A 22,240-nucleotide genomic window follows, 5' to 3' on the forward strand; every position below is an offset into this window, starting at 1 on the left:
TTTGGCAACGACCCTTGCTGCATGGGCCGCTATGGTGCCTGTTGCAATTGTGACACTTGGGGTGAAAACCCTGATATCTTCCCCGTCTATGACCACCAGAGGATTGCTGACTGGGACTCTGGTAGTGGTCAGTCTTCTGTTGCTGAGCTTGAGACTGAACAGATGCTGAACCTTTACTGGAATCTCCATCCCACTTTCTTTTGCTGTCGCTAGTAGTAGCAGGAGTAGCTGAAGGAGTGACTGTAGCAGTAGCGTTGACACGCTTAGGCAGTTTATTCTGATCCACTGCCTGGTCGGTGATGCGATGAGCGAGACGCTGAATATCCTGGATGTTGTCGAGATTAGCCGATGTGACATGGCTCTGGATTTCTGGCGCCAATCCCTTGAGATACATCTCAATGCGCTTGTATGGAGGGTCCACCATGGTTGGACACAGCACGGCCAGCTCGTTCGACCGTTTAGTATACGCTTCGATCTCTGACCCAACCATTTTCAGATTATACAGCTCGTCTTCCAACTTGTGAATATCTTCACGCGTGCAATATTCCCTCTTGATAAGTTCCTTAAAATCGTTCCAGGGTGTGGCGTTAGCAGCTGCCAACCCCAGAATTTGCACCTGCGCGTTCCACCAGGTTAGCGCGATTCCTTCCAAGGTGCCAGTTGCATACTTGACTTTGCGAGCCTCAGGGCACTCGCACATTTCGAATACTGACTCTAGCTTCTCAAACCAGTGGAGGAGTCCCACTGCCCCCTCTGTGCCGCTGAAAGTACTTGGACGACAGTCCATGAAGTTCTTGAATGTGCAGACAGGTTGCTGTGCGTGTTGACCTATTGTGTACGAATAGGACGAGATTAAATACGAGAGTTACTACAGGATCTAAGGATCCTAGTATGAATCTATACTGCAGGGTATACTACCTGCTTGAGCAGCTGCAAGTGCCGCAGCAACTTGAGCTTGAACGAGAGCCTCTAGCTGGGCTTGGGTCATGTTAATTCTTCCAGACATGATCTTCATAGTAAAAAGTAACGTAAGTGAGAGTGGTTCGCGAGTAGGGCGATGACAGAAAAGTGTAAGCACGTAAGGATTCTCATGCTATTGTATCATGTGTATCTAAGAGTAATGCGAGCAAAGTTCTAAGCAGTTCTAGCATACAGGCAATAAACATAAACCTTATTACCTAGGATGTCGAGTCTTGCACGTGGAGCGAAGCGTCGTTGTGGATCGTTAAGAGCACTGTTCTGGTTATAGTCTGGTTTTAATAAAAACGTTTTCCCATATTAAAACCAAGTTCTCTAAAACCAATGGCTCTGATACCAATCTGTCACACCCCCAAAATCCACACGCGGAGTATCACCGCTTGGGAGCGTGACTGACCAGGATCAAGCCATCAATCATATCAAACATAGCATTTTATAATAATATGAGTGATTAATGTAATCCATCATGACATGATTGATGTTCAAAACCAAACATTGTTTAAGTAGCGGAAGCATAGTAAAGTAATCTCAAAACAGTTATAAGTTCAGATATCGTTCATGATCCGAATCCCACAACGACCTGCTCCTCCCTGTGCAAGCTCCATAATGTACCTAAGGTCCTGCAAGGCATGCAGCAAATAATCAACAAACTAGTTGAGCGAGTTCACAGAAAGTAAGTTCGTAATAGTAATGCGTATAATCAACTGGTGGGGGCTTCCCATACAAGTATATACTACTGGTGAGGGATTCTCACGTTTATCCTTTATAATGGGGGATTCCCATTATGGTACTTACTAGACTAGTGCAACCATGTGTTCTTCTTAAACCGAGAACGGGAATACGTACTGGGTCACGTAGGCTTTACGTGACGTGCCCTTCCCCGAGGACAGTGGTACGCATGGGTGGCTACGTAGGCTTTACGCAGCGTGTCCTTCCGACCCGAAAGACAGTAGAAGGTATTGGGTTACGTAGGCTTTACGTAACGTGTCCTCCCGACCCGGGAGACAAATGGCAAATACTGGGTTACGTAGGCTTTACGTAACGTGTCCTGACTATCCTGAGGACGATGGTCTATAGTCTAGTGAATGCGTAAGTACGACTCTTTCAATATCAACATATCCAACCCAATTCCCAACCCGGGAATCCCATGCCTTGGCTGTGTGAACTCACCTTGGTTTGCTCGGCAGATACACAAAGAGTACAGGTAGCAAGTAAATGGTCAACCACGTCCTATCACGGTTTTTATACAAGTCAGGTTTTGACTTCACGTAATGCACGTATAAAACATACAAGTTAACATGTTTCGAGCACTTATAGAACATGGTAACACTTAGCAGTCAAGAGCATAACTTGTGCGTTCTAATCTCGTCCCAACATAACCCGGCCCAATTATATACCACATATTAAACAGTCCATTGCATAAGTCCAAAATGTTTGGCCCAAAATGATTGGGCCCGTGACAGTGTAGGCCCAAAACAGTGTACGTGCATAACCGGTCTCGAGTCGCAACCGGCGATCTCGAGTCGCAACAGAGGGTTACGAGTCGCAACAGCTGGTTACGAGTCGCAACAGGTGGTCTCGGCTCGTCATGGTCCGGTTACGAGTCGCAACGGGACTCGCAACCGTGGTTTCGGTTCATGCTGTTGTGGTCTCGAGTCGGGATGGTGCGGTATCGACTCGCAATCTGGGTCGCAACAAGGCATCTAACAACTTTCCATGATTTTAGACAATTTACTTCCGTAATTTCAGCTAACACATTGGCAGTTTCACAAATCGGATCAAATGGCATTTATTCTCAATCATACACATCTTTAACATTATCATTAAGAACGATTAACAGTTTACCATTCAAGCAATCATCGATCAAACAGGGTTTTCTAATCATCCAGTCCTATGAACCCTTATGAAACATATGAACAATATTCATATCATTCTAGTTAAACATCATATAAACCATTTACTGATTTTATCTCATACAATCCGAACATGATTTCTAAAATACACCTTAACATGTAGATATGTCCAATCATTCACGTACAACCCATACAGCCGATTAATGAATATCAAATCTTAACAATCACACATAAGAGCCGATTATATAACAATCATATTATCATTCAACCGATATTAAATCACAGCCGATTTACATAACATGTAACACATCACGATTACAAACATAATGTAAAACACTAACCGATATCAAAGAGGTGAGTAGGATTTGATCCGAGCGTGGATCCTTGGTGCCGTCGGGTTTCAACTCAAGCCGAGAGGGAGAGACGAGAGAGAGAGAAGTAGGGTTGTGTGTGTGAGTGTTTACGTGTTTAGGAAAAACATGAAATCAAACCCCTAACTTGGTTTGTATTTGCGAGTGGGGAGTGGGGAGTGGGCCGAGCCCAACTCGGCTATCTAATGGGATCCGGTTTCAAGGAGCGGCCCGAATGGCTTGTGTGACCGGTTATAATGTGTGGTTTGGGTTCGGCTCAATTAACATACAAACATATATCACACAATGCACATAATAACATAATCACATAGTTATCCAATTAATACCGTTCTCAATAGCACGTATCGTTACACAAAGTAAGTCTAAAGTTCGAGTTGTCACAATTTCCGTCAGATTTAGGTCATAATTTAGTCAATGGAACTGGATTCTTTTAAGGTAAATGACACAGAGTCAAACTTTGTGAATACTAGTTGTATCAGTAGGGTTTTTAAAAAATTCAACTGAAATAGTTCAAGAAATCGATGACCACTGAATGAGATGAAATGATATAGTTTCGAATGGGACTAGGTTCAAGTCAACAGATATATGATCAAATAGATATCTGTTTACAGTTAGTGAAATGACTTTTTAGAATAAAATTCATGGTCAAAAGAAAGCTTACTTTGATTGGCAACTGAGGAAAACTCAGAATCAATAAGGTCAGAAATAATGGCACGAAGATCATTGTTAATTATCGAATCATAAGAGAAAAATCAGTGTGTTGACATTGCAAGGATATAGTGATTTTGAATGGTTCGTATGATTAGGATTAGCCCAAGCTACAAGTTTGTAATGACTCCGCAAGGTGTCGTAAGTGATTGGAATAATTTCAATAATTACGGTGTTCGAACAATTTCACCGTATAATCAATTGAAAGTTTAAATGAAGAAAACTTGGATATTCATTTCAAATAGGAGTTTCAATTGATGATGAAAAGACAAAATGAAATATTATAAAATTTTCGATGATAGAAGAAACGTTTAAGAAGTACACCGGAATATGATACGAATTTGTGTACTTTTATCTTAACACATAGTTGTATTAAGATTGGTTAAGAATATGAACCAAAAATTAAAATTCGTATATTAGGAGTGAAATTGAAAATAGTTCAAGCTATAAATTTATTATGACGCCACAAGGTGTCATAGTAGTGGTGAATGAAACGAGTTTCACCATGATGTAAATTAAATGAAGTAAATCCGAATGTTTCAAATAAATACATTAGGATTTTGGATTGAAATTGAAATGATCAAAGATGATAAAGCAATAAAGATTGCGAAGCGCTCGATAGATACACGGAAATATGAAATGAATTTGTGTATCATTATCTTAGCACACGATTGTGTTAAGATTGTTTTGATAGAATAAATCAAAGTGATTCAATATGAATGAATAATTAAACCTGTATGTAAGAGGTGCAACGAGATTAGCACAAGCTTCAAATTTATGAAAACGTCACCACAAGGTGATCGTGACCAAATAAATGATTCAACGAAAGTGAAAACCAAACAAGTTTGGTATGGATCTGAAATAGAGGAAATATTTGACGTAATGTATTTATTTATGAACTTTTATTTGTACTAGGGTCAAATAATAACTTAACTTAGATATATATCAGTGACTACGTCTGGAATCATCTCTACTTCTTGTGTAGTAAGTACGTATGCTCGCGCGTTCGTCTTAGCTCCGTCTGTTGTTCTAGCCTTGGTGTTAGACGCTTTGGTTAGTTTTGGGCAATACGGTTTGATGTGTCCGGTTTCCCCGCAATTGTAACAGATGTTAGTTTTCCTTCTGCACTCTTCCTCTGTGTGCCCGGTCATCTTGCAGAAGTCACAGTAGGGTGTGTTCCTAAAACGACATCGTCCTGAATGCGTTTTATTACTATTTCTGCAGATAGGTTGCTCTAATGACGGTTCAGTTTCTTTCTTCTTGAGTTCTTGGGAAATTTTCTGGGCTAACTCTTTCTTCTTGTTTTCTTCTCTTGTGCGGATTAGTCCATCTGTCAGCATGTTAGCTAGTTCAACTGCTTCCTCAATAGTCTGTGGTCTAACGGCCTTAACTATGTCTCGGATTTCGCTAACTAATCCCCAAATATAACGAGAAATTAGTACAGGTTCTGGCGAAGCCAGAGTTGGTACCATTCTTGCATATTCGAAGAATATTGTCGTATATTCACGACAATTCACATCTGTCATTTTATGATTTAGGAACTTGTTAGTTATTCTTTCCTTTTCATAAGGAGGACAAAATTTTCTTTCTACCATCTTGAATTCTTCCCAGTTAATGGCATAAGCCATGTTCCTTCCTTTTGCCTGAAGAATTGTATTCCACCATTCTAAGGCTTCTTCCTTAAAAAGATTAGATGCATACATCACCTTATCTTCTTCAGCACATTTGCTGATCGTAAGAACAGCCTCTGTCTTTTCCAACCATCGCAGAGCAGCCGTGGCACCTTCACTGCCCGCGAACTCGGTTGGTTTACAGGCTAGAAATTCTTTGTAGGTACACCCGAGAGTCATTGCCTTCTTCTTCTTAGGAAATGGGGTTTTGATAATATCATTATTATCACTATTGACACTATGGTTAAAACTATCGTCACGGGTATGCTTACTGCTCATAGCTTTGGTGGGTTCTACGGGATTTTTAACAGCTTTAATTATTAAAGGTAAAGCATTAGCTATTCCTTGAGCTATTAGATTTTCTATAGCGTTTTTATCCAAAGGATTTTCATTATTAGCATGAACTTCTGAATTAAGTGATACTTCATTCGACATCTGGATTGCAAATATTTTCACTTATTAATATCACATAATAATTAAAAATAATATCTCCAGGATATTATATGTGCATATGGACATATACATATTCATGTACAACACATAAGTTAATTTGTATTAGTTTCTTAACTTTATTGTTTAGGTATTAAAGAACACCTAATTAGCTTAAGCAAGTGGCTTAACTTATACGGATGCATCTTTTCTTATTCAACTTTTGAATATTATCAGATGTGCTACCAGTTAATAGCAATCTCCTAACTCTTTTATTTAAGTTTAAATATTATTATCACAACACTTATAGGCTCAAAGTAGTGGCTTAGCTCTGATACCACCTTCTGTCACGACCCCCGACCCACCCTGGACGGAATCGGGTGCCGTGAGCAGTCCCGTGGTACCGGTGATTATTTTTGAAAAACATTGCAGCGGAATTTTCATCAAGACCGTGAGTTAGGAAAAATATCAGAGTTTAGAAAACACCGGATTTGATTTAAATAGATGGGATAACTCCCTATTTTAAAATGGTAGCTTTAATAAAGATAAATTTTATTTTATAAAACAATATTTCTTTAATAAGCCATTTCTTGATGCCTTTCAGTGCCGTATCCAGCCTTATGATAATTACCTGAAACATGTTTGAAAAAGGTTTTGTCAGCGGGAATGCTGAGTGAATTCATTCCATTTTTATACAAATATATTGTTATACCTTACAGTATTAAGGTTTTATATTTATTTGCATTTACCTTACTCAATCAGTATTTTGTCACATAATAGCAATTCCAATAGAACAACAATAATATCACTCATTGGTTTACTTTCATCCAATAGTGAATTAATCAAATAACTATACTTTACTGTTATTCAATTTATCTATCATTAGGCAATTCCTATGACTGGGTCATATCACTGTTGATCATTCTTTCAACTAGTGACTCTGACCATATCACTTGTTCATAACACTGTTGATCATTCTTTCAACTAAGGTCTTTGGTCATATCGCTGTTGATCATTCTTTCAACTAGCGATTCTATTCATGGCACTGTTGATCATTCTTTCAACTAGTGCTTCTGGTCATTATCACTGTTCATCATTCTTTCAACTAGTGACTCTAATTATAACACTGTTGATCATTCTTTCAACTAGTGTCTTTGGACATATCACTGCTGATCATTCTTTCAGCTAGTGACTTTGGACATAATGATGTCTTATTACTTGGTCAAATATATTATTTCTAGCACCAAATCATGCAATTCAGAATAATGACATTTTATGTCAATTATTATAACTTATCAAAACATGTTAATTCCCTAATTGTAATAATATGATATAATAACTTGACTACAAATAGAATACAGTATACTTGACTTTGTTATGGTATCTGCCATTTAGATTTATATATAATAATTATGGTTATGCTAACTTTCTGGGTAATAGAAATGAGAATCAAATAATGTATAATACCTCCCATACCAGTAGTTATTATAAAATATAATAACTTAATCACTGTAAGTATAACTGGTAACTATTTAGGATTTTAGAAAGCTTTTTGTAATATAATTGTTTCACAAAAAAGGTGATAAAACTTTGATAAAAGAGTATAAACTCACAAACGGTGAGAAAAGAGAAATGAACTCACATTGCAGATTTCTACGGGCAAAGTTTAGTCTACAGATATCCTTGATATACTGCTGATTCAATTTGGGCAGAGTCTAGTCTACTGATTAGCCTAATTCACACAAACGGGTTTGTAACTAATACAGCAATTACGAAAATTCACGAGATTAAACCTTCACAACGATTAATCAGTGCAATACTCGATAATTCAATCGGATTCACAACGAATAACAGAGCATAGTCCGAATTCGAACAGCACTCTAATATTCAAGTCGAAATCACGACGAATAATCAAAGTACAAGCTCAATTGAGCAGCACCTGGACTATCGTTGGATAGTTACAATCGATCGGACGTTGAATCGTAATAGCGATCGAGTTATTACCCTGATTGCGGCAGCGATTCGAGGTTTGTGTGTTTAATTGTGGTAAACAGAGCATAACTCTGTGTATAATTCGACTTTTAACGTCGATTTTGTGCCAGAATTCAAGTCCCAACCTCTACTATTTATACACGAAATTTGACCCTATCGCGTAGCGCGAGGGGTACCCCCCATGGGCGTCGCGCTACGCGAGGGGTAACCTATTTTCTATAGGTAGCTACGTGTGTAACTAGGCTTGCTGTGTCGACAGTTTCGTAAATTTCGAATTTTACAAATAGTTATGAGGATAATCGTTGGCTAGGGTTTTGCCCCCCCTGAGTTTTAGGGGCCCTGATCCTGATTCTGATTGTTCTGGAAATTTTAGGGTTAGTGCAGAATTACTTGGGTTTCTCAATTGGGGTTTCCTTAATAGCTAATTACCATCCTAATTATGGTTTTAGTGACAGTTGTTACAATTTAAATTCAAAGCGACTCCCTTTATAACCGTATTCGGAAGATCAACCAGGTATTCTCCTTCTCATCTTCTTCTCTTTTGCTCTGTTTTTCTTCTTCTTTCCATTCTTCTGTAAAGATGTTGCTCCGAAACTCCCCGCATAAGGATCCTAAGAAGAACAGCCCCTTGAAGGGTCAAGGGATCACCAAAGTTCTCCCACCGATAGGTGCTGTTTTACCGATCCTCAAATCGACAGAATCCGTCAATGCTTTCCGGCGAACACTCTCTTCAAGTCTTTTACCCCCACTGCTTTGAGTGATTTTATTTCTGATACTTGGGTAGCTTTCCCGGTTACTCCGTTCTTGATAGGATATTCGTATCCTTTCCTACAGTTCACTCAATCCTTTTTCTCTCTTACCGGCATCTGCTATATCCAGGCTATGCCCATGATCTGGAGGGTGTTATACACCCTTGAGAGGATCATTGAACAAGAGGGGATTGACCTTGGTATGGCGGAGTTGGGTGAGATGTATGATCTTACAACTTTTGGATCCCACCGATATTTGTTCAAGCGAAAAGCTGGAGAGGATCACCCTGTTTTCAAAGTGACCAAAAACGACACGAACTGGAAGCGACGATTCTTTTTTGTTAGGAGAGATTCCATCCCTAATGGGAAGGATTTGCCCAAGGAGTGGGCTACCCATGGTAGGATGGAGGATCCTGGAAGGATCACCATAGAACTTGTTCCTTAAGATAAGGATCACTAACACTTTCTTGTTTATTGTGCAGCTATATCCGTTGCTCATCTTAGGTTGACTCCTGCTGCAAAAGAGAGACTCTTGGCCTTTAGGAAGCTTGATCCGGAGACAAGAACTTTTCAGGTTGCCATCCAGGATTCTCAAGAAGTATCCTCTGCCTCTGTCACAATGTCAAGTAAGTATCCTCATTTGAAAAGTGATTCTATGTAGGATTTTCAAGTTTAATTAGAATACTTATCTTATTTTGGTTGTGTAGGTGCTGGAAAATCTTCTAAGTCTGCCTCAAAGTTTGGCATCGATGATCTGACCAACGTGAAATCCTCAAGGAAGAAGAATCCTGCTAGCCCAAGCGCTTCAGCCCCCAAAGCACCAATTAGGGGTAAAGGAAAGAAGAGAAAGGCCTCTGAGGATTTACAAGGTCTGCCCCTGCTCCGCCAACAGTTTCTGGACTACTTCAACGAGGTAAGGATCACTGCCCCTGTTTGTTATCCTGACAGTTTTGAGGATCACTTGTTTCTGACATTACGCCTTGTTTTCCTTGCAGAAATTTGCTGAAATAGAGACTTATGTTGGCCACGTTGAGGATCAAGACCGCCAAATCGCTGACCTCCAACAAATGGGTGTGCTGAAGGATCTCAAGATTGCTGATCTTGAGAAGGAGCTCCGGGCTACCAAGGATGATGCTGCCAAAATGCTGATCAACTTTGATTATGAGAAGCATGATATCACCCAGGATGCCAAGGTCTCTGCTGCGATAGCCATATATAAGATCCAGCTGCAGATGGCTGCGGAAGCTCAGGATCCTGCCTTCGACAAGAGCACATGGGACGTTGAGGGCTGGAAGGCGAGGCTGGCAGAGTTGGAGGATGATGAAGAGGCTGAGGAGGTCCCGATGCTTGAGGGTGGTGATGTTGGCAAGGATCAGGGTGGAGAGGCAAGCGGAGCTGGTGGTGATGGTGCAGCGAAGGCTTGAGCTGCAGGATTGGGCGATGAAGGCAACTTCTAGACATAGCCGGAGCCCAATTTTTTTTTTGTGTTTGTTGATGTTTTTTAAACAATTATGGTCTGTAACTTCGAACAATAGGTTTAGGGTTGAGGATCCAGGATCCTTCAGACAATAGGTAGGATTACACATGGTGGAGGGATCCTCTGTTTGGGGGATGAAGCCATTGTGATCCTGCCGCCTTTTAATTTCCTGCATGCTATGACCGCACAAACAATGGACACCCTTTGCCAACCCATGTGGACGGGCCACGTTTTGCTGGTAGAAACGTGGGTTGGCAATTTTGACAACTTATGAAGGGTTTTAAACCTTTGTTAATAAAATAACTCTAATCTTTTTGGCTTATCTTGTGTTGTTATCCTTTTAATTTCCAATTGTTTTGATATATATTTGCCTGAGTGAGAAAGGTTAAGCAAATTATGTTTAAGAAATTTAGGATATGATCCTGGATCAAATATCCTATAATCGAAAATTTTCAAAGTAGTTTATTTTAAGGATCATAGGTTCAGTTGTCAAAGTCTAAGGGTTATTCAAACAATTAATGAATGAAATTGAAAATAGTTGAGGATCATACCCGAGGATCCAAGTTAGGATCCTAACCTTTAATCAGGATAACCATAAGTGAAACTTTAATGGATAATAAGGATTAAAGATCCTTAATTGTTTAACTTTGAAAACCTGAAAAGTAGAACGTAACGTGGGACTAAGCCAATATAAAAGATAAGTTAGTAACTGGGGACAAGCCCAAAGGATAACTGGGGACAAGCCCGAAGGATAACTGGGGACAAGCCCAAAGGATCACTGGGGACAAGCCCGAAGGATAACTGGGGTCGAACCCAAGGATCTGAGATGCTTTTGAAGACTATCAATAACATGCTGAGGATACCTGGACTATCAGAACTCAAATTCTCGTGAGAGGAGGATGAAGGATATATGATCCTTATCCTTAAATAAGAAGATATGTAAATAAGAGTTCGAACTTAGGATATTACCAGAGTAAGGATCATTGATCCTTCAGGGATCCTTGAAGGATACTTCCAATGTAAGGATCACTCATGCCAGAAGGATCCTGCTTCACATGAAATATTTCTTTAAGTGAACAGCATTCCAGGCTCTTGGTAACAACTTTCCTTCCATGGTTAGCAATCTGTATGCCCCCTTTCCTGCTTCGGCTTCAATCAAATAAGGGCCTTCCCATTTTGGTGCCAATTTCCCATCAGCAGGATTGATGGTATTTTGGAATGCTTTTCTCAATACCATATCCCCAACTTGGAATTTCCTTATCCTGACATTTTTGTTGTAAGCACCAGCCATTCTTTGTTGGTAGCTAGCCATCCTTATCCTAGCCAGATCCCTGATTTCTTCAATAGTATCCAAGTCTTGAGCTAGGTTTGCATCATTCTCCTCAGGATCACGGGTACTTGTTCTAGCAGTTGGAACCACAATTTCTGTTGGGATCACTGATTCTGCCCCAAACACCAAAGAGAAGGGTGTTTGACCAGTAGCATTCTTGGGAGTTGTCCTATCAGCCCAAAGCACATAAGGCAATTCCTCTGCCCATTTCCCCTTCTTGGATCCAAGTTTCTTCTTCAGATTGTTGATGATGATCTTGTTGGATGATTCTGCTTGACCATTGGCTTGTGGGTGGACTGGTGTTGATGTTATCATCTTAATCCCCCAACTGTCACAAAAGTTAGTAGTCCTGCTCCCAATAAATTGGGAACCATTATCACATACAATTTCAGAAGGAATGCCAAATCTAGTTATAATGTTTCTCTTAATAAAGGATATAACTTCTTTCTCTCTGACTTGGGCAAAAGCTTCAGCCTCTATCCACTTGGAGAAGTAGTCAGTCATAGCAAGCATGAATACTTTTCCACCAGGTGCCTTAGGGAGCTTGCCAACTATATCCATCCCCCATCTCATGAATGGCCAAGAGGATGGTATAGGATGCAGAAATTCAGCCGGCTGATGAAGGATATTGCTGTGTCTTTGACAAGGATCACACTTCTTAGCATACTCCACAGCATCCCTTTTCATAGTTGGCCAGTAGTATCCTGTCCTTAAGATCCTTGAGAACAATGCCCTGCCCCCAGTATGGTTTCCACAATCTCCTTCATGGAAGTCTTTTAACACTTCTTGAACTTCAGGATCCTCGATACATCTTAAATATGGTCCTGCAAGAGATCGCTTATATAGCACATTATTTAAGATTGTTAATTGAGATACCTTAATCCTGAAAGCCCTAGGATTTTCTCCCATAGGAATTTCCCCGTGTTGTAAGTATCTTATGATTGGTGAGATCCATGATCCTGAATAAGATTGAGTATCCTCACTAGGGATCATTGCAGTATCCTCTTCTATTTCCATGGCCACCTGATTTTCAATAGCAGGAGCCAGGATATGGATGATGGGGATACTTATATCCTCTGGGATCTTCAAAGATGATCCTAGGTTGGCCAATGCATCAGCTTCTGTATTTTCCTCCCTTGGTACCTGTGTTAAACTGAAAGAAACAAAGGAGAGTGCCAATTCTTTGACTATCTCTAAATATTTGGTTAGTTTTTCACCTTTAACAGCATAGGATCCATTAAAGTGATTAGTGATTAACAATGAATCCACGTATACCTCAAGATACCTGATTCCCATATGCTTAGCAATTTGCAAACTAGCAATCAAGGCCTCATATTCAGCCTCATTGTTAGTGGCTTGGAACTCACAGGCTATGGAGTGGGGTATTATGTCCCCCTGTGGCGATTTTAGTAGTATGCCAAGCCCTATGCCTTTGACATTTGAGGATCCGTCAGTATGTAGTATCCAAGGATCCTTGGTCTCATCCAGCTGCTGGACTTCCAATTCGGCTTCCTTTTGTAAATCACTACTGAAATCAGCCACAAAGTCTGCTAATGCTTGATATTTGATGGCTGTTCTAGGCTCATATCTTATATCATGGGCACTAAGCTTTACTGCCCACTTAGCCATTCTTCCGGACATCTCTGGTTTCCTGAGGACATTCTTAATTGGGAAATTAGTTCTAACAACAATAACATGGGTTTCAAAATAATGTCTTAGTTTAGTAGATGCCATAATCAGTGCAAGAATAAGTTTTTCAAGGTGTGAATACCTGGATTCGGCATCAAGTAAACTCTTACTTACATAATAGACAGGATATTGGGTACCTTCATGATCCTTAACAAGGACTGCACTTACTGCTTTTGAGGATACCGCCAGATATAAGGATAACACATCTCCTTTTTCTGGTTTCATCAACGCTGGAGCCGAGGACATGTATTCTTTGAGGGCTTGTAAAGCATTCTCATGCTTTTCAGTCCACTCAAATTTCTTGTTCTTTCTTAGGATGTCATAGAATTCCTTACACCTTTCTGAGGATTTGGATATGAATCTGTTTAGAGCTGCTATCCTGCCTGTTAGCCTTTGCACATCCTTAGCGTTGGCAGGGGATTTGATATTTATCAATGCTTTGATTTGTTCCGGGCTTGCTTCAATGCCCCTCTGAGTTACCATATATCCTAAGAATTTGCCTGCTTTAACACCGAAGTGACATTTTGAAGGATTAAGCTTCATGTTATAATTATCAAGGATATCAAATGCTTCCTCCAAGTCCCTTAGGTGATCCTCAGCCTTCTTTGACTTTACTACCATATCGTCTATGTATACTTCCATAGTTTGTCCAATCTGATCTTTGAACATCATGTTTACCAGTCTTTGATATGTTGCACCTGCATTCCTTAATCCAAACGGCATAGCAATATAACAATATAAACCGGTTGGGGTCATAAAAGCCGTATCCTCTTGGTCAGATGGCTCCATCTGAATTTGTTGGAATCCAGATGATGCATCCATAAAGGTTAACAGTTCATGCCCCGCCGTTGCATCCACCATGGAGTCAATGTGGGGTAATGGGAAAGGATCCTTGGGACATGCCTTATTCAAATCAGTGAAATCGACACATACCCTCCACTTTCCGTTTTTCTTTTGAACAACAACCACATTGGCTAGCCATTTTGGATACTTTACCTCTCTAATCATACCTGCTCGAAGTAATCTTTCTACTTCTTCCTGGATAATGGCATTTCTTTCCGGTGCAAACTTCCTCCTTTTTTGATGGATTGGTTTGATTGACCTGTCAATGTCAAGTTTATGAGTGATAATATCCTTAGATATACCTGTCATATCCTCATGTTTCCATGCAAAGGTAGACTTTCTTCTTTTGAGGAAGGATACTATGTCTTCTTTCATCTTGCCAAGGATCCATGATCCGATATAGATTTTTGACTCAGGATCATTAGGATCTAAAAGGATTTCGTCCACATCCTGTTCTCTCGCCTCCAAGACATTTCTTGGAGGATACTGTAATTGCTATTGCTCCCTTGGCTTCGAGGCTGGTTTCATTGACGAGGTGTAACAATCCTTAGCCTCCTGCTGATCACTGTCGATCTTGATTATTCCCCATGGGCTAGGGAGCTTCACACATTGATGGTAGGTGGATGGGGCTGCCTTCATATCGTGTATCCAGGGCCTGCCAAGGAGAACATTACAACAAGACAAACAGTCAATAACACAAAATTTTTGATAATTATGTAATCCTTCCACATAAATTGGGAGTTTGATGTCCCCCAGGGTTTTCTTAGTTTCGCCACTAAATCCTACAAGCACGGAGGATCTTGGTGTGATATCTGATTCAGGGATACCCATTTTCTTCAGAACATCAAGCTGGATAATGTTTACAGAGCTTCCTCCGTCAATAAGGATCCTGCGGACAAAATGGTTAGAAATAAAAAGAGTAATAACTAAACTATCATGATGAGGATCCTGAATGTTAATGCGATCATCCTCATCAAAGGTTATCGCTTTTCCTTCCGAGACACTTGTTGTTCGAATAGGCCTGTCTCCGTTATCCATTTTAGCTTCCTTTGCATGCCTTTTAGCTGCTGAGAAGGATGTACCACAGATGTCTGATCCTCCAGAAATAAAGTTGATCACTTGTGCATTTGCCGGAGGGGCTGGAGCTTTCTCAGGGATCCTTTCAAGATCCTGAGTCCTTTGCTTTTTTCTTCCCAACAACTCTTTTAGATGCCCCTTGCTTAGCAGATATCCAATTTCCTTTCTTAACGCGATGCATTCTTCGGTTAAATGCCCAAAATCCTCGTGGTATGTGTTTTGGTCAAAAATCACACAAGGATAATGTAACCAAACTTTATGTAAACGGGGTATGATGCTTGGTTAATTATGAAAGTAAAGGATCACTTCTGTGATAAAGATGCAAAGACACAATGATTTATACGAGGAAAAAGCCCTTGATCAATGTATGATCTCCGGCATAAAAAACCTCGGGTGATGGCAACTACCGATCACCAATTTCAATATAAGAAAAATATAGTTACAACTTCGGATGATAATGAGCTGAGTACAAGGATCACTATTGTTTCGAGTGACTAAGTGTGTGAGAGTTGCGTTGTATGTCGTGTGTCCTTTTCCAAATGATGGAGAGTGGTATTTATACAAGTGTAGGTGACCTATTTTAGGTAAAAGGACTAATTATCAGCTCATTACCCCTTTAGAAATAAAAGACAATCTAGCCTAAATTGCCGCCCATAAATCAAGCCATATTTCCATATCCTGTGCAACGTCTATCTCCGATTAAGCTCTTGCCATAATTGTGAAGACGCGTCCCTTGATCATGATGCTTAGAGCGTATCCTGCTAGATATTCCTGCAAAAATAACATTGCATTAAGCGAAGATGATCGTTAGTATGAGGATCCTATAATGTCCCATGATCCTGATCCTGAAGTCCGGCTGAGGATCACTGTCTGCCAAAGAAACAAGGATCACTGGTTAGGATCACGTGTAAGGATCACCTATAATAAAAATCCAGCCCTAACAATTGCCCCCAAAATATAAGGAGTTGATTGTAAATTAACGAGTTGTATTTTGTTTTGATCTTATCTCCAACGGGCAACTCCGAATAACTAGCCGTTAATATCGAACTAGCCGGTGCGATCATTACGTCATAGATGTGACAATCCCTGCAGATCATGATTATAAATAGGAGATAGGGTGAGGATCAGTTTGTATTTAAATTCAGGATATACTCCCTTTATATTCTCCACCGAAGATTGATCAGGTATTCTCCTCTTCTCTCTTTCCTTTCTCTATTCTCTTTGCTCTGTTTTCTGTTCCGTCTCTGTTTCTGTTCCGTCACAAACATGTTGCTCCGGAATTCTCCACACAAGGATTCCAAGAAGGATAGTCCCCTAAAAAGCCAGGGGATTATCAAGGATTCCCCTACGGAGCGGTGTTGCTTTACTGACGCTCACGTAGATAGAATTCGTCATTGCTTTCCGGCGAACGCTGTTTTCAAATCCTTCGTGCCTACAGCTTTGAGCGACTTTGTTTCAGATGTTTGGGTGGCTTTTCCTGCTACTCCGTTCACCATAGGGTATTCATATCCTTTTCCATCCTTCACCCAATCTTTCTTTTCCTTAACCGGCATCTCTTATATCCAAGCTATGCCGATGATCTGGAGGGTTCTGTATACCTTCGAGAGGATCATCGAGCAGAAAGGGATTGATCTGGGGATGGCGGAGTTGGCCGAGCTTTACGATCTCACCACATTTGGTTCTTACCGGTATTTGTTGAAACGGAAAGCCGGGGAGGATCACCCTGTCTTCAAGGTCACCAAGAACGATACAAACTGGAAGCGTCGCTTTTTCTTTGTTAGGAGGGATTCCATCCCAGATGGGAAGGATCTGCCCAAGGAATGGGCCACTCATGGTAGGATAGAGGATCCTCGAAGGATCACTATCAGTCCTGTCTCATATGATGAGGATCACTAACGTCTTTTTTCCTTGGTCTTTTGTGCAGCTATTTCCGTTGCTCACCTAAAATTGACCCCTGCTGCAAGAGAAAGAGTGTTAGCTTTTAAAAAGCTTGATCCTGAGGTCAGAAGTTTCCAAGTCACTGTCCAAGATTCACAAGAAGTATCCTCTGCATCTGCCACTATGTCAAGTAAGTATCCTCATAGAAAATAAATTACATGTAGGATTGTTTAATTAATAAAGCAACTTATCTTGATTTTGATTGTGTAGGTGCTGGGAAGTCTGCCAAGTCCGTCAAATCTGCTTCTAAATTTGGGATAGATGATCTCGCTAACGTCAAGTCTTCGAGGAAGAAGGCTTCTGCTGCCAGTCCTTCAGTTTCAGCCCCCAAGGCATCTATCAGGGGTAAGGGGAAAAAGAGGAAGACTTCTGAAGATCTCCAAGGATTTCCCCTCCTTCGTCAGCAGTTCCTTGATTATTTCGACGAGGTTAGGATCACTGCCCCTGTTGGTTATCCTGATAAGTCTAAGGATCACCTATGTCTGATGTTGTTTTTTCCTGTTTTTCTTGTAGAAATTCACCGAAATGGAGACTTATGTTAACCAAGTCGAAGATCAAGATCGTCAAATTGCCGACCTTCAACAGATGGGTGTGCTGAAGGATCTCAAGATCGCTGATCTTGAGAAGGAGATCCGGGCTGTTAAGGATGAGGCTGTCAAAGCATTGATCAAGTTTGATTATGAGAAGCATGACATTACTCAGGACGCTAAAGTCTCTGCCGCGATAGCTATGTACAAGATTCAACTGCAGATGGCTACGGAGGCTCAGGATCCTTCCTTTGATAAGAGCACATGGGATGTTGAAGGCTGGAAGGCAAGGCTAGCAGAGTTGGAGGATGACGATGATGCTGAGGATATCCCGATGCTGGAGGGAGGTGATGCTGACAAGGAGCAAGGTGGAGAAGCTGGTGGTGATGGAGCAGCGAAGGAGTAGGCTGCATGATTGGGCGATGATGGATATTGTTGACTAGGCCGGAGCCCAATTTTTTAGGTTTGGTAGTGGTTTGTGGTAGTTGATGTTTGAAACAATCATGGTTTGTAATTTGAACAATAGTTTTTAGGGTTAAGGATCCTGGATCCTTAGAACAATGGGTAGGATTGCAAAAGGTGGAGGGATCCTCTGTTTGGGGGATGAAACCTTTGTGATCCTGCCGCTTTTAATTTCCTGCACAATGCTAAGACCGCATAGACAATGGACACCCTTTGCCAACCCATGTGGACGGGCCACGTTTTGCTGGTAGAAACGTGGGTTGGCAATTTTGACAACTTTTTGCAAGGGTTAAAGATCCTTTTGCTAATAATATAACCTTAATCTTTCTGGCTTATCCTGTGTTGTTATCCTTTGTTTTTAGTTTCCAATTGTTTTAGAAATATATTTGTAACAATAATTAAGCAAACCATGTTCAAGAGATATAGGATATGATCCTGGATCAAATATCCTATAATCGAAAATTTTCAAGGAAGTTTATTTTAAGGATCATAGGTTCAGTTGTCAAGGTCTAAAGGTTTTTCAAATGAATAATGAAATTAAAAATAGTTAAGGATCATACCTGAGGATCCGAGTTAGGATCCTAACCTTTAATCGGGATAACCATAAGTAAAACTTTAATGGATGATAAGGATTAAGGATCCTTATTTGTTTAACTTCGAGAACCTGAAAAATGGAACATATCTTGGGACTAAGCCAATGTAAGAGATAAATTAGTAGCTGGGGACATGCCCAAAGGATAACTGAGAATGATCCTGGAGGATCACTGGGGACAAGCCCATAGGATAACTGGGGACAAGCCCAAAGGATAACTGGGGACAAGCCCAAAGGATCGTATGTAAACTGGAGTATGGCCCTTTCTGGCGACTATCCAAACTTAGTGACATGAAAATGTCAAAACCTTAGCTAACGTGAAAACGTTAGAAACCTTAGGAACGGATGTATGGTACGTCTACCATTATACGTAGGATCCTAAATATAGCCAGTACGATGAGGTTGTCAGCCCCGGAAGTGGGTACTGGTCCCAAAGACGTGAACTATATCAGGATCATCGTGCGCTGCTGGCGGAAACTGGGGATAATCCCAAGGATAACTGGGGTTGGACCCAAGGATCTGCGGTGCTTTTGAAGATCTTTGACGATATGCTGAAGATACCTGAACTATCATAACTCAAATGTTTCGTGAGTAGAGGATGAAGGATACATGATCCTTATCCTTAGGTAAAAAGTAAGAAAATACAATAGTTTCTAGGATAAGCATATTACCAGAGTAAGGATCACTGATATCACCGGGATCCTTTAAGGATACTTCAATGTAAGGATCACGTGCATGGAGGATCATGTTCACATGAAATATTTCTTTAATTGAACAGCATTCCAGGCTCTTGGCAACAAGTTTCCTTCCATGGTTAGCAACCTGTATGCCCCCTTTCCTGCTTCAGCTTCAATCAAGTAGGGACCTTCCCATTTTGGTGCTAACTTCCCGTCAGCAGGATTGATAGTATTTTGAAATGCTTTTCTCAACACCATATCTCCGACTTGAAATTTCCTTAATCTGACATTTTTGTTGTAGGCACCAGCCATTCTTTGTTGGTAGCTTGCCATCCTTATCCTAGCTAGATCCCTGATTTCTTCAATAGTATCCAAATCCTGAGCTAGAATTGTAGCATTTTCTTCAGGATCACGAGCACTTGTTCTAGCAGTTGGGATCACAATTTCTGTTGGGATCACTGCCTCTGCCCCAAATACTAAAAGAAAGGTGTTTGACCAGTGGCATTCTTGGAAGTTGTTCTATCAGCCCATAGCACATAAGGTAACTCCTCTGCCCATTTCCCCTTCTTGGATCCTAGCTTCTTCTTGAGATTGTTGATGATGATCTTGTTGGATGATTCTGCTTGACCATTGGCTTGTGGATGAACTGGTGTTGATGTTATCATCTTGATTCCCCAACTGTCACAAAAGTTAGTGGTTCTGCTTCCAATGAATTGGGAGCCATTATCACATACAATTTCAGAGGGAATGCCAAATCTAGTTATAATATTTCTTTTGATGAAGGATATGACTTCCTTTTCTCTGACTTGGGCGAAGGCTTCAGCTTCTATCCACTTAGAAAAATAGTCAGTCATGGCAAGCATAAATACTTTTCCACCAGGTGCTTTAGGAAGCTTGCCCACTATATCCATTCCCCATCTCATGAATGGCCAAGAGGATGGTATAGGGTGTAGCAGTTCAGCTGGTTGATGAAGGATATTGCTGTGTCTTTGACAAGGGTCACATTTCCTAGCATATTCTACAGCATCCCTTTTCATGGTTGGCCAGTAGTATCCTGTTCTAAGGATCCTTGAGAATAATGCCCTGCCCCCAGTGTGGTTTCCACAATCTCCTTCATGGAAGTCTCTCAACACTTCTTCAATTTCAGGATCCTCAATACATCTTAAGTATGGTCCTGCAAGGGATCGTTTATATAGCACATTATTTAAGATTGTAAATTGAGATACCTTGATCCGGAAAGCTCTAGGATTTTCTCCCATTGGAATCTCTCCGTTTTGCAAGTATTTCATGATTGGTGAGACCCATGATCCTGAATAAGATTGAGCTTCTTCAGTAGGGATTATTGCAGTATCCTCTTCTATTTCCATGGCCACTTGATTTTCAATAGCAGGAGCCAGGATATGGATGATAGGGATACTTATGTCTTCTGGAATTTTTAAGGATGATCCTAAGTTGGCCAATGCATCAGCTTCCGTGTTATCCTCCCTTGGTACCTGTGTTAAGCTGAAAGAAACAAAGAGAGTGCCAATTTTTTGACTATCTCTAAATATTTGGTTAGTTTTTCACCTTTAACAGCATAGGATCCGTTAAAGTGATTGGTGATCAATAATGAGTCTACATATACTTTAAGATATTTTACCCCCATATCCTTAGCAATTTGCAAGCCAGCAATCAAGGCTTCATACTCAGCCTCATTGTTAGTTGCTTGGAACTCACAGGCTATGGAGTGGGGTATTATGTCCCCCTGTGGCGATTTTAGTAGGATCCCGAGCCCTGTGCCCTTGACATTTGAGGATCCGTCAGTGTGTAATATCCAAGGATCCTTGGTTTCATCCAGCTGCTGGACCTCCAATTCTGCTTCTTTTTGTAGATCACTACTGAAATCAGCCACAAAGTCGGCTAAGGCTTGTGATTTAATGGCTGTTCTTGGTTCATATCTTATATCATGGGCACTAAGCTTCACCGCCCACTTAGCCATTCTCCCTGACATCTCCGGTTTCCTGAGGACATTCTTAATTGGAAAATTAGTTTTAACAACAATAGTATGGGTTTCAAAATAATGCCTTAACTTAGTGGATGCCATGATTAATGCAAGAATAAGTTTTTCGAGGTGTGAGTACCTGGATTCGGCATCAAGTAGACTTTTACTTACATAGTAGATAGGATATTGTGTACCTTCGTGATCCTTGACAAGGACAGCACTTACAGCGGTTGAGGATACCGCCAGGTATAAGGATAACACATCTCCTTTTTCCGGTTTTGCTAATGCTGGTGCTGAGGACATATATTCTTTAAGGGCTTGTAAAGCGTTCTCATGCTTCTCAGTCCATTCAAACTTCTTATTCTTCCTTAGGATATCGTAGAATTCTTTGCATTTTTCTGAGGATTTCGATATGAACCTGTTCAAAGCTGCTATCCTGCCTGTCAGTCTTTGAACATCCTTGGCATTGGCAGGAGATTTGATATTTACTAATGCTTTGATTTGTTCCGGGCTTGCTTCAATGCCCCTCTGAGTTACCATGTATCCTAGGAACTTTCCTGCCTTAACACCAAAAATGGCATTTTGAAGGATTAAGTTTCATGTTGTAATTATCAAGGATATCGAATGCTTCTTCCAAGTCCCTTAGGTGATCCTCAGCTTTCTTTGACTTGACCACCATAATCATCTATGTACACCTCCATAGTTTTTCCAATTTGATCTTTGAACATCATATTTACCAGCCTTTGATATGTTGCACCTGCATTTCTTAGTCCAAAAGGCATGGCAATATAAACATATAAACCGGTTGGGGTCATAAAGGCTGTATCCTCTTGGTCAGATGGTTCCATCTGAATTTGTTGGAATCCAGATGATGCATCCATAAAGGTCAACAGTTCA

Source organism: Helianthus annuus, chromosome 12 (genome assembly GCF_002127325.2).
Source record: "Helianthus annuus cultivar XRQ/B chromosome 12, HanXRQr2.0-SUNRISE, whole genome shotgun sequence".
Taxonomy (NCBI): Eukaryota; Viridiplantae; Streptophyta; class Magnoliopsida; order Asterales; family Asteraceae; genus Helianthus; species Helianthus annuus.